The sequence below is a fragment of the Apium graveolens genome, chromosome 2 (genome assembly GCF_009905375.1).
Source record: "Apium graveolens cultivar Ventura chromosome 2, ASM990537v1, whole genome shotgun sequence".
NCBI classification, from domain to species: domain Eukaryota; kingdom Viridiplantae; phylum Streptophyta; class Magnoliopsida; order Apiales; family Apiaceae; genus Apium; species Apium graveolens.
The window spans coordinates 211384726-211412421 of record NC_133648.1 but is presented as its reverse complement, the minus strand read 5'-3'; positions in this window follow the sequence as shown (position 1 = coordinate 211412421).

Sequence of the window (27696 nt, the reverse complement as noted above, 5' to 3'; positions counted from 1 at the left end):
GTCGATATCGTAAATATGCAGATCCAGCTAGAAAGGATGTGGATTATCAAGAAGGAGAGCATGTATTGTTAAAAGCCTCGCCATGGAAAGGATTGACAATGTTTGGAAATAAAGGCAAGCTAAAGCCTCGTTACGTCGGATCATTGGAAATTTTGAAGAGAGTTGGAAAAGTTGCGTACGAATTAGCTTTACCGCCCCATATGCAGCATATTTATAATGTATTCCATGTGTCCATGATTAAGAAGTATAATCCTGATATAAGACATGTAATAGAGTATAAGCCAATAGAACTTTAGGCAGATTTGTCGTATATAGAGCAGCCGGTAAGAATTTTAGATCGGCAGGAGAGAGTATTAAGGAATAAGTCTATATCATTAGTGAGAGTTTTATGGAGAAACCCAGTGGTTGAAGAATCAACCTTGGAGCTCGAGAGTGATATGTTTAAAAAGTATCCTCAGTTATTTGCATAGCGTGATTCTGAGGACAGAATCCTATTAAGGGGGAGAACGTAACGACCGAGAAAATTACGTTTGTATTATATTATAATAAAGATATTTATATGTATTATTATGTAATTAAATATGTTGAGTCGTAAAACCCTAATTGCTATGTGCTACGTGTGTCTTGTTTTGATCAAAATGTGATTCAGATATTTATTAAATGTTTTATCGTAAGTTATATGTTTTATATCAAAACCTGTACAGTTCAAATAGTGTTTAAAATCCCGTATTTCAAACAAAATTATTGGCCCTATTTTGCCAAGAACAGCCTATACCATATCGCTATTCTGAACCCCTAGACGTTTTACAAATTTACCTCATTCGTGGAAAAGACTTTTCCGGACCCCTTCGGGAGTCAAAAACCCCACAAAAATCACACTTTTATTTTTATATGATTATGAAATTATCAAATATCATTTTTCTTTGTATTTTTGTAATATTCATAATTTTTGGGAAATTTTGACATTTATTTTGTATTTATTGGATATTTAAAAATTCATAATTAATACCCAAAAATTATAAAAATTGGGGCCAAATATTTTTATTAGATGTGTAATTACCCCCTTAATTTTATTTAGGGGTATTATTTTTAGTAGTATTTTTATTTAGGGGTATTATTTTTAGTAGTATAAATACATGTTTTATTATTAATTAATGAGTTAATTATGACTAAAAATCAGAAAATCAAGAATATTGGGTTTGGGGGTGAAGAACATTCAGAGAATTCAATCACAGATTTCACTGTGATTCTGTTTTCCAATCCGATCATGTGAGTAACCAAAACAATCCTCATGATCCCTACTTTCTGTTTATACCATCGATTTCATGTGATAATGATTTGATTTTCAATTCATTTTTTTAGGGTTTATGTTCGATTTAGGCGTTTTTGATACATGAATCGTTTGTTTGTTTTGATGATTCCAATAGCTTTATATCAAGTTAAGGAATGATTTTGTGTGTTCAATTGATTCGTATAACCCCGAGAAGATAGTTCCTAAGTTCTTGGTTTTTATTAATTTTTGATCTCGTTTTTGTTAATTTATGGACGTTTTTGGTTGTTGTAAGTTGTTGGAATTGATTCACGAACTGAAGAACTTTGATTTCATGTAATAATCATTGAGTTTGGTTTGCGATTGGGTAAGATACGATTTTCTGATGAAACTCATCGGAAAATACTCTGTTTTCACCGGAGATGGAGGAGGGACAGTGTTTGGACGGAGGTGTCGCGGCGGAAGGGATGCTGCAGTCGTGGGGAGTTATTTGGAATCAAAAACGGAACGAGACTATGTTGTTTTGGCTGTGTTATCGCCTCGCCGGAAACAGACCACCGATGCCGGATTCTGGGCAGCGGGACGACTGTTCTTGGTGACCCGAGGTCGACCCGGTGTACGACCCAGGTTTGATCCCCTTAACCTTGAACCCAAAACCTGATTTGTGAATCTGATTATTCAATTAATTACTTTTAATTTTATATAAATAGAAAATACTTTCATAATTATAAAAATCAAATAAAAATCAGTTTTAAATTCTAAAATTTTTATAATTATTTTCTAAATTATTTTATTGATTTAGAAATTCGAAATATCGTTATTTATTTAAATATTTAATCATTTATTTAATAACTTAATTGTTTATGTATTACTTAATAAGTAAGTAATTAATTAATAAATAAGGTTAAAAATAATCGAATAATACGACTAATAATTCGATAATTAATCGAATAATACGAGTAACTCATGTTTATATGAGTAGTTGATCGTGAAGTTGGATTATTATTCGACCGATAGTTTATTTATTCGAAGAATGTCGTAATAATTATTCGTATCGATGATTTATTTATAAATAATCGATCTAATCGTATAATTGATATTAATTTGTGAATAATTTGTAAATAATTAGGGATTAATTATTTTAAAATACAATAATTCCTAAATAATTATTTAAAAATATAATTAAGGTTTATTTAATTATGATTAGTTATTATAATTGATTTATAATTAATTAAATATTGTTTATTGTGTAGTAATTAAACTGTTAATTTGATTTGAGTGAACGAAGACCCTTAGACTCAGAAAAATGGAACGATTCATTAAAAATAATTATAAATCATAATTTCTTCCAAAAGCGAGTCGTCTTGTGATAGTTTATTGCTTGTAGACCCTATTAGGGATCGAATCGAGCCTAATAAATCCCGAAAAATGATAAATCGAGCCAGATAGTGTTTTTAGCGCAAGTATAAGTCTAGTATTGATTTTAAAAATAATTAAGTGTCTAAAATCAATTATGTGCCTTATGTGCTATATGCTTTACGTGATTATGTGAACCTTATATAACGACTCGTGTATTTTGAATGACTTAAATATGTAATTATAAAAAAAATTGTTAAATAAATAAAATATGTGTATTGGTTTTGACCGCTATGTGTTGTTCGATTATTGGTGTGTGATTTATAGTGTACCGGGTTGTGCGCGTGGTTAATTATGGAATCGTATGTAATTATTTTCATTTTCAAAAAGTGGATTTAATGTAAATTTATTTGTATAAATATGTGGATTGTCTCAAAATTGTTTTACTGGTTTTATAATTACAATATCTATTTTTGGGATTTTACAAAACTTAAAAATCAATATTTCATCAATTATTTAGTCCTGTATGATTTTCTGATTACATTTATTTGTAAAATCTGTATTTAATTCCAGATTTCTTCAAAAATTATGAAACTCATATTTATTTAAGTTTGGAATATTTCGAGAATTTTAAATTTATTTTGGAAATTTTCGGGATTATTTTCACCCGCGTATTGATTCGTTTAATCAATAAAAGCGGGTATACGTGGCATTTCATAAATTATTTTAAAATTACGAAATTTATGTTTTTATAAACTTCGGGATATTTGTAATATTTTAAGACTATTTTCTTAATTTTCTGAAATTGTTTTAAATACAGCTCGGTTCGTTAATATTAAAATGCGGGTAAGAGTTGCGTTTCAAAATTTCTTTAAAAATTATGAAAATTTTATTTTATTAGTTTCGGGATATTTAGAAAATTTTAAGACTACATTGATATTATTTCGATTAAAAATGATTCACCGCTATGTACCATTAAATAGATTAAAGCGGTATGGAAATAGGCTTGCAATCAGAATATCAATACGTGTCCATGTTTTTTTTGTATACGTGTCAGATAGTGGGCTGGGGGAAAAAAAGGGGAGCAAAAAACACACATGCTGCACTCCCTCACCCCATCCTCTCAATCTCTCTTCTGCTCCCTCTCGATCTCTCTCACGCCCCTCTCTTTCTCTTCTTTCTCTCCCACGAATCTCTCTTTTCTCGCTCTGTTTCTCCTCGATAGTAACTGTGCCTGTTTCTCCTTTCCGTTCACATCGCCGGTGATTAATCCGGTGACCCTGTGGCCTTGATCTCCGTTCTGTCTATTGGTGTATATATACACACAACCGAGTGTATGTATATGCCAGTTGAGGGTATTATTTTGTGCAGGCAGTTGTGTCTGTGCGGTTGGTCTCGTTCTTCCAGAAATTCAAGTGATGTTTTGTGATTCTGATTTAAATATTCTGATTTTAATTCCGATGATTATTTCGGTGATTGCTACGAATTATGTATATATTATTTGGGTTCAAAGTTATGGTGGAATTTCGACAGGAAATCCGTAAGGGTACCGTTGAAATTATACCGCCGTCAGCGATGAACTCGTTGAGTTGAAGGATGTTGGGCAATGATGAATTATTTCTGAGTCTTACAAATTAAAAATATAAAATTTTGAATAAATAATTTAGTTCGTAAAGTTATTATTCAAAAGGAAAAAGAGATAATTATTTTAGAAATTGTATTGGCATTTGGGATATGAAATTGGTCTGGATTATGGATTATGGGTGTGATTGTTGTGCTTGTTGTGGTTTGACGTCAATTGTATTCGACGGGTAGTCCGATAAACGAAGGGGACGCTGCCCGATTTTCGGGAAATTGAACTACGAAAATACGGGAACGTATCCGATAATTATCGGGACGTCGAGTGAATATATATACTTATACTTTATACGAACTTGATTGTATGTTGTGGTGAACGTTCTGTCCAAAACTCAGTAACCCTAATTTCGTAAAATGATGAGTATACGTATTTTCTGAAAACGAACACTGAACCGATTTCAAGAATGTGAAACCCTAATTATTGTTTGTGTTATTATAACCTGAATAATTACGAGTCGGAATATGCTATAGTATGTATAGGTTGTTAGCGAGGATATATCAAGCATAACTGAGCGTCTAACATAGGGTATTTCGCCCCTGTAGCTTCTAATCGGGGAAACCGAAAATGAACGTTGGACTAAAGATGACCTAGTAGGCAGCCGACGAGCTCAGTAGAGTTTCAACAGAAAAACCTGAGTGTCGAAGTCGAATCTAATGTGGTCTAATGTTTGAGCGTTAAAGCCTGAGCGGCAGAGTCGGCTCAGAGTTGATCAGTAATAGTTGTAAGGCCCTGTAAGGCAAGTACTTCTGAACTTTTCTTCAAGATATATCGTAAATATTTTCGAACTGTTTCTTAATATGTCGCCATTATTCAAAATAACTCCTGTTTTATATTATGAGTGCTTTAAACTGTTTACCCTTGAACCCTGATTTTTCTCGATTTTTGGAGCGTAAGCCTTATTCTTTGTAAACCATCCTTTGCTGAACCTCAGACACCAAACCACCCAAATATGATACTGCTCCCCAAATGTATAACTACCAAACACCAAACACTGGAAGAAAATTGTTTGAAAACACAGAAACTTTTATACTCCAACCACTCTTTATAACATCAAAGAACTATACCTTGGAAAATCATTATTTGTCTAATACCTGATCCTTGTACAGATTGAAAATCGTTCCTTATACATACCCTGAAATACCCTTGAGATATCCATGAGTTTCCTTACATTTTTATTCAAGTGTTTAACCATCATTGATTATGATCTTGTTTTATTGAATTACATTGTTTATCATATTGAACTACTTTAGGATTGGATATTTTTATGTATATGGACCAGATTCGTGGTCAGACCATACCAATGGTCAAGTTAGGCCAATGTGTGCCTTGGATTCATTAATTAAAGCAGTGCTGTGTGCTTGCTCGGGGTTAGTGCGTGACTGATCAGCAGCCTAACCTTGGTTTTAAAACTTAAAATGAATATCCAATTATAATGATTGTTTAGAAATAAACTTGATTCCTCTGAATCATCTCATTTGATCATTGTTTAACCTCAGTTATCGTTATTATGACTTGCTGAGCTAGTTAGCTCACTCTTGCGAATCTTTTTATATATTTTACAGTTGAAAAGGATATGGATGATAGTAAAGTTCCTCAGTCCAAAGTGCGGCTAAGGTTCCAGTTTGGGTTGGATCGAGCTAGCAAGGAGCTTCATACGGTAGAGAGATAGTAAGATTGTAAGAATAATTTTATTATCAGTTGAAAGTTAAATTAGTTGGGATTTGATGCGTTGTAATAAAAGTTAAGGTTGTGGCTTATTTTCACACTTTAACCTGTTGCGATCCGTGGTTATGTAAAACAGGGTCATTGCAAATAATATTTTTATACAGGTTTATATATTGTGTATGTATTGTGGACCCCAAACTTCTGACCCGGGTTTAGAGGGTGCCACAGGTTGGTATCAGAGCTACAGGTTATAAGTCACTGAAGCAAGCCTAGATTGTCGGGATTGGGTAGAGGGTTAGGATTAGGAATAGGAAATAGAAAGATAAGACATTGTGAGGTTGAGTGCAATTGTATAATAGGTCTCCGGTGCGGTTCGTGTTGCGATTCAGGATTCTTAACTTGCGAGGTGATTTCCAGACAACGGCAATGGCAGATCCTGATTTCCCTGTATTATCTGATCGTTTGGAGCTTTCCGTTTGAGGATCGTCATCTTCTCTCAGATTTGATTTATACCTTGTTTCTCCATCAGTATTAATGGTACTACCTTCTGTTATAACAGTTGCACCTCTTCGAGTTATTCTACGCTATTCTACCACCTCTTGATACGAGATTACCTATTTAAGAACCTCTATTTGTTTATTCTTGTTTTACTGGACATTCGACTGTGAGGGTATCTCTTTAGTTTACCCTACCTCCTATTCTATATCCTCAGTTTAAAACTTGTTCTAGGACGCAACAGTACCTACAAGAATGGATTCGAGAGCTACAGTAAATGGCGAGTGCATGAGCTATCAATAAAAGTGAGAAGAAGATTAGAAAGAAGATTTAGGTGTTCTGAAGGATAGTTGTTACCAGAGTAAAAGAGGCCCTTAGTGATTAGGACACCCATGACTAGCTTGTGGAATGGATTAGATAAGTATTGAAAAGAGAGTTAGAGGAGATTATGGTTCTGGAGCTTTCTTGAAGATAATTAATGGTGTTATGACAATGTGATATATTTACAGTAACAAGGTGATGTGATATCAACCGATTTGTTGACTATTGGATAGCCTGTTCTACTTAACTACTGCAACAATAATGTCGGGAGTATTACCAGTATGGAAGCTTTGATGTGAAGCTCCGAATAAGATAACATGCAATGACAACTGAAGTTTTCGTTGATTAAGGAAGGCAAATGGACACGATAAAGGAGAAAAGGTAGATTGAAGTGAACGGACTTTTATGTGATTGTTTCTTTAAATTGGTACCTTGTTATAGGTAAGAAGGACAACAACCAACTCATATAGTAAGGACAATCAAATGTGCGGTTTTCAAAATTTTCTTAAACAAACTCTCGAAAGAGATTTTATTAACAAATTTTCAAAGGTTGTTTTAATAAAATAAGTTTTAAACCTTGATTTTCAAGTTACTACTTGAGTTTTCTTGTTTGTTAAAAGACCCGGATCACTTGGAAGGATGTTTGTTTCAGACTTAGTATTGTTAATTCAGAGAACAAAGTAACCCGCGATTATGAAGAAGTTGATTATTCCTAACAGTTTGACAAGGTTAACAACAGAATCCGTGTACGGAGTAATTATTCATCCAGTGGCAGAGACCATTAAAGTTTAAAGAATTCATTGATGTAAAAGGAGCCTGGGCGTGAACGAAGAAGATTGGGAAGATTTCCAGACCTCTCTAAAAGAAGAATATTATTAACAAAAGGATCGTTATATTGAATGGTTCTTGGTTATTCTAAATTAAAAAGAGGAAGCCCGAAGTTATCTGATAAGAACGCCATTGTGATTGAATTGTTAAAGTATTATATGTGTAGGTGCGATGTTAAAAATGCAAGACTTAGCAAGTAAGAATCTACCTTAATGCTTAATTTGAGAAGGCATTTCAGTGTACCTTCTAAAGTTGTTATATGACACAATTGGGATATGATTGAACAAGCTCGAAAGATGAATACAAGTGAAATGGGGATGTGACCAATGGTATCGTTCTTGTTTTCAAATATTACAGTGTATATTCCTTTTTTATTCCTAAATAAGTATGAACTTCTTCTCTTAAATAAACTTTTTGATGATATCAAAAAGGAGGATATTGCATTCCTTTCAAATTCAATTGTTCCCTTCAACTTTTGCTTTTTGATTGGGACGAACAGTGTTATGGTGAGACACTTTGTCAGAATGACGAAGAGTCGGGTGGGACGCCACCTAATCATGTGCTGTATCCCATATGGTATGAAAGACTAGCCAACTTAAGTACCAATGTGGTTGTTTCATTCATATTCAAATCCCTGTTTCTTCTTTCTTTTCAACTCTAATTTTGTTGATTTGTGAATCCTTCTAGTTGCTTCGTTGTACTATCGTTCTTTGCAAGAGTTTTTCAAACAGAAATCAACGTATTATGGACCAAGCGAGTAAAGTTCCATTTACCTCCCACGCATGGAAAGTAAACAAGGGCATATGGCGAGAATTGCAAATCACTAACTCAGTCAGGGATGCACTAAGAATCAAGGGAATCTACTTCAATATGGAATACATCTCCAAGAATGAGAGTTTATGATTCGTCTGTGAAATATGTTATTCAGAATACAGATACAGTGATGTGAATAATTATCATGGATACCTTATGCGGTAAAGTACTAAAAGATGTGAGAGAAACTTAGTGGTCTATCTCTCAATGTTTTGTTGATAGGATGAATTACCATGTTGAATTAATAAGATTATGATTAAAGGACTAGCAAGTTAAGAACGTGTAATTGTTAAATAAGTAAGTACCAATGGTGGAATTGAGATTTCTGGAAATAAGTTGTGAAGAATTGATATCATTCGAGATAAGAGGATTTGACATTATTTTAAGAAATGGTTTAACTATTTAAGCGTGATGCCCAGACAAACCGTCATGATGAAAAGATAGTTTTGAAGACGTTAGATGAGAATATGATGAGATATAAAGGAAGGAGGGTAAAGAATTTGTTAACAATGATTACGGTGATTAAGATGTGAGCATTATGGTGATTATGAGATAAATAAAAGTCAGAAGCAAACAAAATTTGAAGATTTTATAGCAATTCAGGGGTTTCAAGATATGTTTCCAGATGAGTTGTCAACATTTCCTCCAGATAGAGAAATGAAGCTCGTGATTGACTTAGCACCTGAGACGAAGTCAGTGACCAAGGCCTTACACAAGATGGCCCTAGTTAAAATGAGGAAGTTAGCAAAGCAGATGCAAGAGATGCTAGAAGAAGAAGCGATTAGACCCAGTGTATCCTATAAGGTGCACCGGTACTAATTGTTAATAAGAAAATGGAAGTATAAGAGTATGCGACGACTAAAGAAAGCTCAACAAGTTTACTATCAAGAGTAAGTATATGTTACCTCGAACTACTGATTTGTTTGATCAAACAGAAGAAGCAAAGTATTTTCTAAAATTGATTTAAGATTTGGGCGTTACCAATTAGAGATTGAACCTATGGACATATCAAGGATAATTTCCAGAACTAAGTACTGTTGCTATAAAGTTCTAGTGATGTCATTTGAATTAACCAATATACTAATAATATTTAAATTTGATGGACATAATCTTTAAGGAATATCTGGATGAGTTGTATTTGTGTTACTTAAAGTCAACGGAGGACCATGCGAAGCATTAAATGACAACTGAGGAGTTGGAGAAGAAAGAAGTTGTATCTAAAGTTTGCAAGGTGAAAGTTATGATGATAGAAAGCATAAGTAATCAGTGAGGAGGAGACCAAAGGAGATCCAGTAGAAATTAAAGTTACTATGAATAAAGAAAGGCCAAAAGCACCAACAATAGTAAGAAGTTTTACCATGGACCGGTTATACTGAAAATTTGTGCAAGATTTCTTGAAAGTTGTAATACCTTTGACAAAGCTAATCAAGAAAAGCAAGAAGTTTTTGTGAAGTGGAGAAGGGTGAAGGAAAGTTTTGCGGAGTTAAATGAAAGAATGGTTACAACACCTGTTTTATCAATTTAAAAGTATCAAGGAGGTTTGGTAATTTATAGTGATGCTTCTCATTAGGAAATAGGATGTGTGTTGATGCAGCATAATAAAGTTATTGTATATGCATCCAGACAACTGAAACCTTATGAGCAGAAGTATCCTACTCATAATTTGGGACTAGCAGTAATAATATTCGTTTTGAAAGATTGGGAAACAGGGTATGGATGGAGAAAGGTGTAAGATCTATACAGACTATAAGAGTTTGAAGTATGTACTCACGAGGAAAAACAAATGTAAAGGCAAGCAATAAGCAAAAAGGAGATAACGAACATAGAAATGGTACCAGAAGAATTATCTGTGAGATTTTAGAAGTTGGAATTGAAAGTCAGAATTCATAATCCAAAAGGAGCAAGGAGGGATAGTAAGACCTTTCAGTCAAAGTTGTTAAGGGAAAGATAAGGAGTTGTCAAGAAAAGATAATGGATCACGATGTTAGCAATTAGTAAGAGGAAATTTATGCACCCAGGAGAACGATCACGATATCCCCAGGTTTTCTTATAGGACTTGGATACTACAAGTAGAAGGATTAAGAAATGAAATCCCGTTGGGAATTCACAATATAAAGTATTTAATTTATTGAAGAAATGCTAAGATTTACGAAAAGTTAAAGAAAATTAGTGATAACCAGGTATAAGAAGGAAATTTCAAGATGGATTAGGAAGTGTTGGACATGTCAAAGAATTAAGGCGAAGTATTGGAGGCCTAGTGGATAAGGCAGACATAGGGAGTGGTTTTACAAGAAGCGAATCGTGAAGTATACTAGTGATGTTAAGGGAGAAAAGGAATGAAATTATGAGAGTATGTACTGATTATTGGGAGTTTAACAAAACAACGAATAAGAAGAAGTGAGACCCTATAAAGAATTAATTACTTACGAGACCTAATTCAAGAAGTATGTTATGTTTCGGGGATTAACTTAAGATCTGACTTGAGAACATACCAGAGATTATGATTAAAGTCAGTTATGAGCATTGCAAGCTCCGGTGATATTATGTGAAATAACAAGTGTATCAGTTATCTACAAGGAATTAAGGAACATGTTGTATAAGGAGTACTCAGATAAGTGAATTGTATTTATTGATAACATCTTCAACTATTCAGGGAACTATACGTTAAGTTTTCAAGTATAAAATTTTGACCAAGGTTAACAAAAGATTTTGATAAATTTATTAACAACTAGCTAAGCGAAGCCGTATGGTAACAGATGTCTTATGCCGACAGAAAGGATTGGATGTAATTAAGACCACCGAGGAGTTAATAAATGAATTGGAAGGAGTGGAATCTGAAGTTCAAATACTTAAAGGTGATAATACATGAATATATGAGATTACTTTTTAGCCTTAACTGATGGAAAAGAGTAAGAGATGTTTAAATATTTGGAAACCAAGTTGAAAACGAGCACCATCTATCATCCTTAAACGGAGGGTCAAAGTACGGAAGTGATTCAGGAAATGTAAGATATGTTGAGAGTTTGAGTTTTAAGGAAACACTGGAATGATCATTTATCATCGATGTCATCTTTGGAATGCCACTTTACCAAGCTTCATATGAATACAAGTGTAGGTCCCCATTTTTTTATTGAGATAAAGTGGGAGAAAGAAAGTTGTAAAATTCTAAGTTAATTCAGCACACTAAGAGCGTAGTGATATAAATTGAAGCAGCTCGGAGTAGACAAAGAAAAAAAAAGCGAAATTATATCGAGAGAGAATATGAGTATAGAAATAGGACCGGTAGTATTAGTACAAGTTTCATCTTGAAAGAAACTGGATAAGTTTGAGTAGAAGGGACATGCTAAGTCCTAAATTATTAAACCATTTGAGGTATTGATAAATATAGATAGAGTTCTTGATGAGTTGATGTTACCATTACAACAGTACGTACCTATAATGTAGTCGGTGTGTTAGGGTCAAGGTGTTAAGTATCTGTTTCGAATCAAGTGATTGATTAGGAGCCAATGGGCTCTTGTCCAAATAATTCTGTATATAGTGATCGATCCAATTTTTTATCATTAAAGGCGAGTCCTTGGAAATAAGTGTATATCTATAGTGAATATGTTTGAAATGTGGCGCCCTCCAAACCCGGGTTAGAAGTTTGGGGTCCATACACACGCCTTATTTATAACCTGTTTATAACAATAATAAAGATAATCATAATATGCAGTGACCCTACTTACCAACTACCACGGATCGCAACAGGTTAAAATATGCACACAAGCCACACATCTACTTATATTATATACCGTTCAAATCCCAACTATTCCAAACTCAAAACTGAGTATTAAACATTATTACAAACTTTTACAGACTTAAATTATCCCAAAAGACGCCAACTAGCTCAGCTCAATCAACCTGAACCCCTAGCTCTCGCGCTGGACTGGGGATCCGCGGTACCAACTGGTTCCTTCTTAACTGGAAAAGAATAGAAACAATATCGCACAAATGAGCTAACTAGCTCAACAAGTCACAATGACAAAACAGAGAATAATGATCATCAAGTGAACATGATTATAATATCAAGTGAACAATGGATTATGATTTAGAATTGGATATTATACTTTTATTTTAAAAACCAAGGTTAGGCTGCTGATCAGTCACGCACTAACCCCGAGCAAAGCACACAACACTGCTCTAGCTACTGGATCCAAGGCACACATTGGCCTAACTTGACCATTATATGGTCTGACCACGAATCTGGTCCACAATTTTATAAAAACAGTCCAATTCTAACATAATAACAGAATAAACAATAATAAGCAATAACCAGAATCATTAACAACATTTGATGTTCCATAATGAAATGGTTTTAATCTGCATAAGGATCAACGGAGTATTTTTAAAGTTTGGATGCTAGGTAATGAAAGAATTGGATAAAATGAATCAATGTTTCAGGGTTTCAAGCATTTGGTCTTCCACAGCATAAAATACAAAGATTTGAATGTGTAAGCAATCTGGTTCAGTGTTTAATATTTAGTTGTATGTATTCGTGGAGAAATATCGTATACTTGAGGTTCGTTTTTGGGTATACAACAATCAAGGGTATAGAAAGAATAAGGTTCATGGCTCAAGAACAATAACTGGAATCAGGATTTGGGTTTCACTGCTTCAAAGCACTTGCAATATCAACAAGACTACCAAGTACTACAATATCTCGAGAAAGTTCAGAACACTTGCCTGGTATTAGCTTACTATCCTGCACTCGCTTCCAATCACAATCGTCTTACTCCTCAACTACCTGTTTCCCTTTCCTACGTCTTGCCTCTTCTTTGATTCTGCAGTTCTGAAACTTGTATAATCTGATAGTACCCTTTAAAACCTCCGTTTTGGTTACTAGAGCTTCCCGAGCAGATTTCAATAACACCTCCAAATAGTAGTTTGATTCTCAGAAAGATTTATGAATATATGATTTCCTCTGTAAATTATATAATTATCTGTCTGCAAATGATTTTGATACAAAATAAAATACGGAAAAAGGCTATTTATAATTACGGAAAATTAGTATCCCGTTGGATCAATTAGTATCCCGTTGGATTATTCCGGATATAAAACGATACGTTTATTTGTAAAAACTGATCCAAACGGTATCGGTTTTCGGGATAATTATCCAAATCAGTACAATTTGTACTGCGGTCTTGGTCTCAGCGCCTGGTTACACGTATTACGAAGTGATAATTGTGATAGTTTAAAAAAAAGCTCCCGTTTATCGAAAATACAAGTTTTATTGATTTACCGAAATGAATATTGTATCAAAAATGTTGCGCCGGGACCCGCGCAGAACATACCGTACGCCGGATCGAAAATGTCAAAACATGGAATATGCTCGGAATATTACAATTGGGTTAGGAAGGAGTTCTCGGAAGAGTTTCAGGTTCCAAAAACGTAACAACGGGTGACGTCGGTTGGTTCCCGTTTTTGTAAAATAGATTTTAAATACCCGGAAAAAGATTTTATAAATTTCATATGATTCTTATAAATTCATAAATCATCATAAAATTAATTAGGAAGATATGACAATTATCTATGTTTTATTTTGGACTTATAAAAATTAAAATACTCAATTAATATTATTTTGAATATCCAAGTACAGATAACATTTAACAATTAACTCACAGAATAGATACCGAACACACATAATAATTATTTAATAGCAAAAATAATCACACGATATATCCCGGATATTACATCCTTCCCCCCTTAAAAGGATTCTATCCTCAGAATCTCCTAAGAAAACAAATGAGGGTACTTTTTTCTCATATCATTTTCTAACTCCCAGGTTGACTCTTCAACCTTTGAGTTTCTCCACAATACTCTTACTAACTTTACCACTTTATTTCTCAATACATTCTCTCTCTCCTCTAGAATCTCTATCGGACTTTCTACATATGACAAATCTGCCTGAAGCTCTATTGGCTCATATTCTATTACATGTTTGGAGTCTGGATTGTACTTCTTAAGCATTGATACGTGAAAAACATTGTGAATATGCTCCATATGCGGTGGTAACGCCAACTCATAAGCTACTTTTCCAACGCGCTTTAGGATCTCAAAAGGTCCGACATATCTTGGGCTTAGCTTCCCTTTCTTTCCAAATCTCGTTAGTCCTTTCCATGGTGATACTTTCAGTAGTACCAAGCTCCCTTCTTCAAATTCCATGTCTTTCCTTGACTGGTCTGCATATTTCCTCTGACGATCTTGTGCGGCTATTAATCTCTTTTGGATAATTTCAATAACTTCCTTTGTCTGCTGTACCAATCTCTTTGCGTTCTCCTACTTCGTCCCAATGCACTGGAGATCTACATTTGCGTCCATAAAGGGCTTCATAGGGTGGCATCCCAATACTGGCATGATAACTGTTGTTATAAGCAAACTCTACCAGAGGTAAATGTTCGTCCCAACTTTCTTTAAAATCAATAGCATAAACACGCAACATGTCCTCGATTGTTTGGATCATTCTTTCACTTTGGCCATCCGACTGGGGGTATTAGGTCGTACTCATATTCAGTCTTGTTCCCAAACATTCTTGGAAACTCTTCCAAAATCTTGAATTAAACCTTGGGTCTCGATCAGATACAATAGACACAGGAACTCCATGACGAACTACAATTTCCTTCAAGTACATATGGACCAGCTTGTCGAGCGAAATGTTTTCATTTATAGGCAGAAAATGAGCTGACTTGGTAAGTCTATCCACTATAACCCAAATGGCATCATGATTAGCCCTTGTCCTTGGTAATCCAACTATGAAATCTATGGTAATATCTTCCCACTTCCACTCTGGAATCTCCAATGGCTGTAGCAATCTGCTTGGCCTCTGATGTTCTGCTTTAACTCTCTGACAGGTATAGCATTTTCTAACCCATTCCGCAATTTCCCTCTTCATGTCTTGCCACCAATAATTCTTCTTTAAATCCCTGTACATTTTGGTACTCCCTGGGTGGATAAAATATCTTGAACTATGTGCCTCTTGTAAAATTTCATTCTTTAACTCCGTCACCGGTGGAATCCAAATTCTAGATGAAGACCTCAGAATACCTTGATCATCCTTTTGCGTACATAATTCTTCACCTACCAAACAATTTAAATCTTGATCCATTACATCTTCCTGCCATTTCTTTATTTTCTCCAATAATTCCGGTTGAAAAGTCATACTGTATACTTTCGCTTCCTCAGGCTTGCAAACTCTAATTTCCAATTCCAATTTCTGAAATTCCTTATGTATATCTTCAGGTACTAATAACACATTCAACCTTTCCTTCCGACTCAATGCGTCTGCCACAATGTTCGCCTTACCGGGATGATAATTAATCGAGCAAGCATAGTCTTTAATCAACTCTAACCATCTCCTCTGCCTCATATTAAGTTCCTTCTGTGTGAATATGTACTTTAAGCTTTTGTGATCCGTGAAAATCTCGCACTTTTCTCCATACAAATAATGTCTCCAAATCTTCAAAGCGAAAACTATGGCTGCTAGCTCCAAATCATGAGTAGGATACTTTTGTTCGTGTGGTTTTAATTACCTTGACGCATACGCAATCACCTTTTTGTGCTGCATTAAAATACATCCTAGTCCTTTGTGAGAAGCATCGCTATAAATTACGAAATTCCCTTGATCGTCTAGAAGTGACAAAACAGGTGCCGTGATTAACCTTCGCTTCAACTCCTGAAAACTTCCTTCGCACTTATCGTTCCATATAAACTTTTCATTCTTTCGTGTAAGCTTTATCATTGGTGTTGCAATCCTTGAGAAATTCTGAACAAATCGTCGATAATATCCTGCCAATCCCAAGAAACTTCATACCTCAGTGGGTGTTCTCGGTCTTTCCCAATTCGTAATTGCCTCGATCTTTGCCGGGTCCACTTTGATCCCTTCGTTACTGACTATGTGTCCTAAGAACTGAACTTCCTGTAGCCAAAACTCACACTTCGAGAATTTAGCATATAACTTCTTTTTCCTTAAAATCTCCAAAGTTGTCCTCAAATGTTCTGCATGATGCTCTTCCGTTTTTGAATAAATTAAAATATCGTCTATAAACACAATAACAAACTTATCCAAATACTCCTTGAAAATTCTGTTCATCAGGTCCATAAACGCTGTCGGGGCATTAGTCAATCCAAAAGACATTACTAAAAATTCATAATGTCCATACCTTGTTCGAAAAGCTGTCTTTAGTATATCTTCTGGCTTGATCTTCAGTTGATGATATCCTGATCTTAAATCAATTTTGGAGAAGTACTTGGCTCCCTTCAATTGGTTAAACAAATCGTCGATCCTGGGTAACGGATACTTATTCTTGATTGTAAGCTTATTGAGCTCCCTATAGTCAATGCACAGTCTCATGCTTCCATCTTTCTTCTTGACAAATAATACCGGGGCACCCCACGGGGATATACTGGGTCTGATTACTCCTTTCTCTAATAACTCTAGCAATTGCTTTGCTAGCTCTTTCATCTCAACAGGCGCCATTATGTACGGGGCCTTGGATACTGGTTCTGTTCCAGGTGCTAAGTCGATCGCAAATTCAATTTCTCTATCTGGAGGAAGTCCTGGTAACTCGTCGGGAAACACATCTGGAAATTCATTCACCACTGGAATATCTTCAAGTTTTGCTGGCTCCTGATCTTTGTCGATCACATATGCTACGAAATGCTTGCATCCTTGCCGTAATTAGTTCTTGGCTTGAATCATTGTTAAGAACTTCTTTACTTGTTTTTAACCCTTGAACGTTACTATTCTTTCGTCTGGCGTCTTCACCATTACCTTTTTATTTCGATAATCTATCTGGGCATCATGCTTAGATAAGCAATCCATCCCTAATATAACATCAAATTCTCCTAACTGAAATGGTATCAAATCTACACAAAACTTACTACCAGAAATCTCAATCTCACAATTCCCACAAACTTGATTCACAGTTACACGTTCTTGATTTTCCAATTCCACAGTCATTATTTCATTTAAACACTCAACTGGACAATTTAACTTACTAGAAAATATCTTGTCAAATAAACGATCGAGTTGCTCCCGAATCTATTAACACTTTGGCACATAAAGAATTCACATTTAGCGTACCTGCCACGACATCCGTATCCTGGATAGCATCCTTCATAGATATATCAAAAACTCTAGCCCTTGGAGTCTCATTCACTGTTGGGGTAGATCCCATAATCCTCAATGCATTACTGACTGGGGCTGGTATCTTGCAATCCCTGGCCATATGTCCTGGCTTTCCACATTTGAAGCACGTAAATCTAATGGCTGGAACCTTCACTGCTGGATTCCGGATAGGCTGATCCTTATTTGCTGGCTCTCTTGCTGGCTGATTTCGGCACTCCCTCGAATACTGCCCTTTCTGGTTGCATTTGAAACATACCATATTCAACTTATTACAAACTCCTCCATGCTTCTTTCCACATACTTGACAATCTGGAAAAGTTAGTCTCAACTGATTTGGCTGATTTGTATTAACTGGACGGTTGCTCTGGCCTCCGTCTCCTGCATTCTGTCTCCTGGTATTAAAATTTCTCCCTGGCTGAAACTTGCCCTTCTTAAAATTTGGAAACTTCCCTGATTATGACTGGCCCTCATTCCCTTCAAATTTCCTTTTCTTGCTTTCCTTTTCCTTCTGGAACATCTCACTCTCTGTGTCTGCGATCATAGCCTTCTGTACTACTCCTGCATAGGTATCCAATTCAAAAATGGCTACCTTCCCTCTGATCCATGGTTTCAAACCTTGCTGGAACCTTTTAGCCTTCTTCCTGTCAGTATCCACATACGACGGTACATACCTTGACAATTCCTCAAACTTACCCTCATAATCTGTTACCGACATGTTCCCTTGCTTTAATACTAAAAACTTCAGCTCCATTTGATCCTGAACAAACTGAGGAAAATACTTTTCTAAAAACAATTCCTTAAACCTTTCCCAAGTAATAACATATGTACCTTCCAATGTCTTCACCATCTCCCACCAATATGTGGCCTCATTCTTCAGGTAGTAACTTGCAAACTCAACCTTCTGTTCTTCCTTTACTTTCACTAAGGCAAATGCCTTCTCTATTTCCTTTAACCAAACATTTGCTTCAATTGGCTCTAAGGAACCTTTGAATTCTTGTGGGTTTACTGCTTGAAAAGTTTTAAAAGGTACCTGGGGATTGGTCTGCCTTTGTTGTTGTTGTGCCAGGTGAACTGTTTGTTGGGCCAAGATTTGAAGAATCTGGGCTATTGCTGGGTCCATGGGTCCTGGGTTCACATTTGGATTTGTATCATCTTGGTTGTTATTGTTGTTGGTTTCTTCATTCTGGGTGTTGGTGCGGGTATTTCTTCTAGGAGGCATTTTTCTGTTAAGAATCAAGCAACTTATTTAGCTTTTGAATCAAATCTTTTGCATAAAAGAAAAGTTTTGTAAATCAGAAATATCTCTTTTTAAAAACAGTTGTAACTAAGTAAATTTCATGCTTCTTTAGAGAATATAAACAGTCATGGAAAACAGGGTACATGGTATCACAGGGGTATAACTGGTGCAATAAATAAGGTAAGGTAAAACAGGTGTAATAAAGTAAATGACAATGCTGGAAAGGAAAAAGGTACTGATATATATAGATCAAAAGTTTTAGGTAGTACAAGCGTAAAGACGCTTCAGAAGTAAAAGCAAAAAGGGTACAACAACCTACTGACTACTCAGCATAGCTAGTCTATAAATACAACTCAAAAGTCTATTGATACACACTACACACTACTGTACATACTACATAACCATAACAACACTGCTCAACATCTCCATCTCTGAATCTCTGGCTCAACTCCAAGGAAACTCTGGTCCTGCCAGCCTCTCAAAGTCCTCCATCACCTCAGTAGCCCAGCCCATCAGTGCATCAGGGCCTCTGCCAGGTAGTGTAGCTCCATGTAGCCTAGCCTCCAGAACCCTCCGTGTCACATGAATCTCCTCTCGAAGCTCCCTCACACCACGATCAACATCCGTAGTCCTGATAATATGTTGTAGCTCTCTGATCTGGGCCAACAAGGTATCACGCTCCAATAGAAGGGCCTCATATCGGTAATAAGGAACTGAGGGCAATGTAGACTGGAATGGGGCACTCGCAACTGAATACCCAGTGGAATCTGAATCAGCTGGTGGGGGTCCTCTGACAGGTGGCCTCATGCCTGGAGATGGAATAGCCTGTAATGGTACGGGCTGCAACACAGGTGGAGGTAATATAGCCAACACTGGTGGAACAACAGGACGTGGATCCGAAGACGGCACTCCAACTGAAGGATCTGAGTGATCAGCTGATACGGGAATAAAAGAGTCGGCCATCGCTGCTATCTGAAATCATATCGCAATATAAGAATGTCGAACCATAATGTGAATTACACTAATACCTGATATACCGAAGCACTCAACCTCTCGACGTTCTATCTTTCTATTCCTTACTTCTAATCCTAACCCTCTACCCAAACCCGTCAACCTAGGCTTGTGTCAGTGACTTATAACCTGTAGCTCTGATACCAAACCTGTGGCGCCCTCCAAACCCGGGTCAGAAGTTTGGGGTCCACACACATGCCTTATTTATAACCTGCTTATAACAATAATAAAGATAATCATAATATGCAGTGACCCTACTTACCAACTACCACGGATCACAACAGGTTAAAGTATGCACACAAGCCACACATCTACTTATATTACATACCATTCAAGTCCCAACTATTCCAAACTCAAAACTGAGTATTAAACATTATTATAAACTTTTACAGACTTAAATTATCCCAAAAGAATCCTACTAGCTCAACTCAATCAACCTGAACCCCTAGCTCTCGCGCTGGACTGGGGATCCGCGGTACCAACTGGTTCCTTCTTAACTGGAAAAGAATAGAAACAATATCGCACAAATGAGCTAACTAGCTCAGCAAGTCACAATGACAAAACTGAGAATAATGATCATCAAGTGAACATGATTATGATATCAAGTGAACAATGGATTATGATTTAGAATTGGATATTATACTTTTATTTTAAAAACCAAGGTTAGGCTGCTGATCAGTCACGCACTAACCCCGAGCAAAGCACACGGCACTGCTCTAACTACTGGATCCAAGGCATACATTGGCCTAACTTGACCATTATATGGTCTGACCACGAATCTGGTCCACAATTTTATAAAAACAATCCAATTCTAACATAATAACAGAATAAACAATAATAAGCAATAACCAGAATCATTAACAACATTTGATGTTCCATAATGAAATGGTTTTAATCTGCATAAGGATCAACAGAGTATTTTTAAAGTTTGGATGCGAGGTAATGAAAGAATTGGATATAATGAATCAATGTTTCAGGGTTTCAAGGATTTGGTCTTCCAAAACATAAAATACAAAGATTTGAATGTGTAAGCAATCTGGTTCAGTGTTTAATATTTAGTTTGTATGTATTCGTGGAGAAATATCGTATACTTGAGGTTCGTGTTTGGGTATACAACAATCAAGGGTATAGAAAGAATAAGGTTCATGGCTCAAGAACAATAACTGGAATCAGGGTTTGGGTTTCATTGCTTCAAAGCACTTGCAATATCAACAAGACTACCAAGTACTACAATATCTCGAGAAAGTTCAGAACACTTGCCTGGTATTAGCTTACTATCCTGCACTCGCTTCCAATCACAATCGTCTTACTCCTCAACTACCTGTTTCCCTTTAATACGTCTTGCCTCCTCTTTGATTCTGCAGTTCTGAAACTTGTATAATCTAATAGTACCCTTTAAAACCTCCGTTTTGGTTACTAGAGCTTCCCGAGCAGATTTCAATAACACCTCCAAATAGTAGTTTGATTCTCAGAAAGATTTATGAATATATGATTTTTCTCTGTAAATTATATAATTATCTGTCTGCAAATGATTTTGATACGAAATAAAATATGGAAAAAGGCTATTTATAATTACGGAAAATTAGTATCCCGTTGGATCATTCCGGATATAAAACGGTACGTTTATTTGTAAAAACCGATCCAAACGGTATCGGTTTTCGGGATAATTATCCAAATCAGTACAATTTATACTGCGGTCTTGGTCTCAGCGCCTGGTTACACGTATTACGAAGTGATAATTGTGATAGTTTAATAAAAAGCTCCCGTTTATCAAAAATACAAGTTTTATTGATTTACCCAAATGAATATTGTATCGAAAATGTTGCGCCGGGACCCGCGCAGAACAAACCGTACGCCGGATCGAAAAAGTCGAAACATGGAATATGCTCGGAATATTATAATCAGGTTAGGAAGGAGTTCTCGGAAGAGTTTCGGGTTCCAAAAATGTAACAACGGGTGACGTCGGTTGGTTTACGTTTTTATAAAATAGATTTTAAATACCGGGAAAAAGATTTTATAAATTTCATATGATTCTTATAAATTCATAAATCATCATAAAATTAATTAGGAAGATATGACAATTATCTATGTTTTATTTTGGACATATAAAAATTAAAATACTCAATTAATATTATTTTTGAATATCCAAGTACAGATAACATTTAACAATTAACTCAAAGAATAGATACCGAACACACATAATAATTATTTAATAGCAAAAATAATCACACGATATATCCCGGATATTACATGAAATCCCCGAGTAGAAGAGTCTACTTAGAACTTAGAGTCAGATATGCTTGACAAATATCCTCACTTGGTTAGTTAGACCAGATTCTGAGGACAAAATCTTTTTAAGGGGGAAGGATATAACGACTCGTGTATTTTTTAATGACTTAAATATGTAATTATAAAAAAATTTATTAAATAAATAAAATATGTGTATTGGTTTTGACCGCTATGTGTTGTTTGATTATTGATGTTTGATTTATAGTGTACCGGGTTGTCCGTGTGGTTAATTATGGAATCGTATGTAATTGTTTTCATTTTCAAAAAGTGGATTTAATGCAAATTTATTTGTATAAATATGTGGATTGTCTCAAAAAATTTTTACTGATTTTATAATTATAATATCTATTTTTGGGATTTTATAAAACTTAAAAATCAATATTTCATCAATTATTTAGCCCTGTATGATTTTCTGATTATATTTATTTGTAAAATCTGTATTTAATTCCAGAATTCTTCAAAAATTATGAAACTCATATTTATTCAAGTTTGGAATATTTTGAGAAATTAAAATTATTTTGGAAATTTTCGGGATTATTTTCACCCGCGTGTTGATTCGTTTAATCGATAAAAGCGGGTATAAGTGGCATTTCAGAAATTATTTTAAAATTACGAAATTTATGTTTTTATAAACTTCGGGATATTTGTAATATTTTAAGACTATTTTCTTAATTTTCTGAAATTGTTTTAAATACAGCTCGGTTCGTTAATATTAAAATGCGGGTACGAGTTGCGTTTCAAAATTTCTTTAAAAATTATGAAAATTTTATTTTATTAGTTTCGGGATATTTAGAAAATTTTAAGACTACTTTGATATTATTTCGATTAAAAATGATTCACCGCTATGTACCATTAAATAGATTAAAGCGGTATGGAGATAGGCTTGCAATCAGAATATCAATACGTGTCCATGTTTTTTTGTATACATGTCAGACAATGGGCTGGGGAAAAAAAGGGAGCAAAGAAACACACACGCTGCACTCGCTCACCCCATCCTCTCAATCTCTCTTCTGCTCCCTCTCGATTTCTCTCACGCCCCTCTCTTTCTCTTCTTTCTCTCCCACGAATCTCTCTTTTCTCGCTCTGTTTCTCCTCGATAGTAACTGTGCCTGTTTCTCCTTTCCGTTCACATCACCGGTGATTAATCTGGTGACCCTGTGGCCTTGATCTCGGTTCTGTCCAGTTGAGGGTATTGTTTTGTGCAAGTAGTTGTGTCTGTGCGGTTGGTCTCGTTCTTCCAGAAATTCAAGTGATGTTTTGTGATTCTGATTTAAATTTTCTCATTTTAATTTCGATGATTATTTCGGTGATTGCTACGAATTGTGTATATATTATTTAGGTTCAAAGTTATGGTGGAATTTTAACAGGAAATTCGTAAGGGTACCGTTGAAATTATACCGCCGTCAGCGATGAACTCGTTGAGCTGACGGATGTTGGGCAATGATGAATTATTTCTGAGTCTTATAAATTAAAAATATAAAATTTTGAATAAATAATTTAGTTTGTAAAGTTATTATTCGAAAAGAAAAAGAGATAATTATTTTAGAAATTGTATTGGCGTTTGGGATATGAAATTGGTCTTGATTGTGGATTTTGGGTGTGATTGTTGTGCTTGTTGTGGTTTGACGTCGATTGTATTCGACGGGTAGTCCGATAAACGAAGGGGACGCTGCCCAATTTTCGGGAAATTGAACTACGAAAATACGGGAACGTATCCGATAATTATCGGGACGTCGAGTGAATATATATACTTGTACTTTATACGAACTTGATTGTATGTTATGGTGAACGTTCTGTCCAAAATCAGTAACCCTAATTTCGTAAAATGATAAGTATACGTATTTTCTGAAAATGAACACTGAACCTATTTCGAGAACGTGAAACCCTAATTGTTGTTTGTGTTATTATAACCTGAATAATTACGAGTCAAAATATGCTATAGTATGTGTAGGTTGTTAGCGAGGATATGTCAAGTATAATGACTCGTGTGTTTTGAATTATTTAAATATGTGATTATTATGAAAATTATTAAATAAAATATGTGTATTGGTTTTGACTGCTCTGTGTTGATTGATTATTATATAGGTGTAATTTATAATATACCGGGTTGTTCGTGTGATTAATTATGGAGTTGTATTGGATTGTTTTCATTTTCAAAAGTGGATTTGGTGCAAATTTATTTGCATAAATATTGGGAATATTTCAAAAATTATTTTTATGATTTTATAATTACAATAATTATTTTTAGGATTTTATAAAATTGAGAAATCAATATTTCATTAATTATTTATCTTTAAATGATTTTTTGAGTATGTTTAATGGTAAAATCCATATTTAATTCTAAAATTCTTTAAAAATTATGAAACTCATATTTATTTAAGTTGGGAATATTCTGGGAATTTTAAAATTATTTTGGAAATTTTCGAAATTAATTTCACGTGCTCGTTGTTTCGTGTTATTGATAAAAGCGGGTACAAGTTGCGTTTTAGAAATTGTTTTAAAATTCCAAAAGTTATATTTTTATTTACTTCAGGATATTTATAACATTTTAAGACTATTTTCGTAATTTTCAGAATTTGTTTTAAGTGCAGCTCAGTTTATTAAATATCAAACGCGAATATGAGTTGCATTTCAAAAATGCTTTAAAAAAATTTGAAAAATTAATTTTATTAGTTTCGGGATTTTTAGAAAATTTTAAAACTATTTTAATAATTTTCAGAATTTATTTTATAAGTAACCTGGTTCGATAAATTGCAAAATACGAGTTAAAAATTAGGTTTATAGTCAAATTGGACACGTGGCAGTTGTTGTTTGCTGCTTGTGACACGTGTTAGTTTCAGATAAATAGAAATAAAAACACAGATATTTACACCCAAATTTATACTCCTTCCTTTTCAATCTCTTGGCTCTCAGGTCTCTCTCTCTATCGACCTCATCTCTCTCTTCACCTCATCTCTTTAATCTCTTCCTTTCTCTTCTTTAATTTCTTCGCCGCTGTCCCTAGTGGCTGCCTGAGTTCGGGTTCCTTTCCATTTGCTTCTCATTAACATTCCGATTGGCCTGTTTTATATATATGCAAATGTATATATATAAGTATGTGTGTGAGTATGGGAGAAACAGTGCGGCTTTTGACTTAATTGTTGTTGCCGCCTGTGTTTTCCGTTATGTTCTCCGATTGTCTTGTTGTTGGGTGGCGCGTGACGTGCGCGTTGGTGTTGTGTGTGTAATGTTGTGGGTGTGTCTGTGTTCATATTATGTGGGTATTGTGACTCATCAGTTGACCCTTAGTTCTGCTAGTTCCAAATTGTTCTTTCCGGCTGTCTTAATTCGTGTTGAATTGTTTTCCGGTTACGCGATTACTAATCAATTTTGTTCTTCTGCAGAATTTTAATTGAGGAATTTCATGATATAAATAAAAATAATTTTAATTTTTGTGCGGGAAATTAATTAATCGGTGAAATACGTGTTGGAAACCCGAGAATTAATCGGGTACCCGCGATATTTTGCCGCCGTCTGCGATGACTATTTATGAGTGGACGGTGGACTGTGATGACGCGATTTTGAGTCCTAATATGAATAAAAATATAAAATGCGAGTAAGAGTAATAGTTAAATAATATCGGTGATTGGGATTCGTGCAATTGGATTGTGATTTGGATTGTCATTGTAGTTGTTGTAAATTGATTGGACGTCGATATTATGTTCGACGGGTAGTCCAATAAACGAAGGAGGCGCTGCCCGATTTCCGGGAAACTGAACTACGTAAATACAGGAACGTATTCGATGATTATCGGGATGTTGAGGGACTATATATATATATATATGTACGAAACTTGATTGTACGATGTGATAAAATATTTTACCAAATCGATAACCCTGATTTCGTAAAATAAAGAGTATAGGTATTTTCCGAAAATGAACACCGAATCGATTTTCGAGATTGTGAACTCTACTTGTTGCATGTATTATTATAATACATATAATTACGAGTCGCGTTTGAATATCGTTGGGTAAATTGGTATCGAGGATATGTCAAGCATACCTAGACGTCTAATGTAGGGTATTTCGACCCTGTAGGTTATAATCGGGAACCTGGAAGTGGTTGTTGGACTAGAGATGACCTAGTGATCAGTTGACGAGCTCAGTAGAGTTTCAACAGAAAGACCTGAGTGTCAAAGTCGAATCCAATGGGATCTAGTGGTTGGACGTTAGAGCCTGAACAGCAAAGTCGGCTCAGAGTTGATCAGTAATAGTTGTAAAGCCCTGTAAGGCAAGTATTTCTGAACTTTTCTTCAAAATATATTACCAATGTTTTCGAACTGTTCCATAGCATGTTGCTATTATTAAACATAACTCCTATTTTATAATGCATGTACTTTAAACTATTTACCCTTGAACCCTGATTCTTTCTTGATCTTGAGCCTTGAGCCTTGAGCCTTATTCTTTGTAAACCATCCTTTGTTGACCCTCAGATACCAAATCATGCCAATATGATACTACTCCCCAAAAATATATCTACCGAACACCAAACACTGAAACAAAATTGTTTGAAAACACAGAAACTTTTATACTGCAACCATTCTTTATAACATCAAAGAACTATACCTTGAAAAATCATTTCTGATCTAATACCTGATGCTGGTACAAATTGGAAAACTGTTTCTTATACATACCCTGAAATTCCCTTGAGATATCCATAAGTTTCCTTATGCTTTTATTCAAGTGTTTAACCATCGTTGATTATGAACTTGTTTTATTGAATTATATTGTTTATCATATTGAACTGCTTTAGGATTGGATAGTTTTTATATATGTGGACCAGATTCGTGGTCAGACCATACCAATGGTCAAGTTAGGCCAATGTGTGCCTTGGATCCAGTAATTAGAGCAGTGTTGTGTGCTTGCTCGGGGTTAGTGCGTGACTGATCAGCAGCCTAACCTTGGTTTTTAAAACTTAAAATGAATATCCAATTCTAATGAATAGTTAAAAAGAAACTTTTTTCTTTGAATCATCTCATTTGATCATGGTTTAACCTCAGTTATCGTTATCATGACTTGCTGAGCTAGATAGCTCACCCTTGCGATTCTTTTATATATTTTACAGTTGAAAGAATATGGATGATAGTGAAGTTCCTCAGTCCAAAGTGCGGGCTAAGATTCCAGTCGAGTTGGATCGAGCTAGCAGAAGTTTCATATGGTAAAGAGATAGTCAGATTGTAAGAATGATTTTATTATCAATGGTAAGTTAAATTAGTTGGGATTTGGGTACGATGTAATAATTAAGGTTGTGGCTTGTTTTCATACTTTAACCTGATCCGTGGTTTTGTGAAGCAGGGTCATTGTAAATAATATTTCTTATACAGGTTGATATATTGTGTTTGTGTTGTGGACCCCAAACTTCTGACCCGGGTTTGGAGGGCGCCACAGGTTGGTATTAGAGCCACAGGTTATAAGTCACTGAAACAAGCCTAGATTGTCGGGATCGGGTAGAGGGTTAGGATTAGGAATAGGAAATAGAAAGATAAGACGTTGTGAGGATGAGTGCGACTACATAGTAAATCTCCGGCATGGTTCATGTTGTGACTCGGGATTCTTAGCTTGCGATGTGAT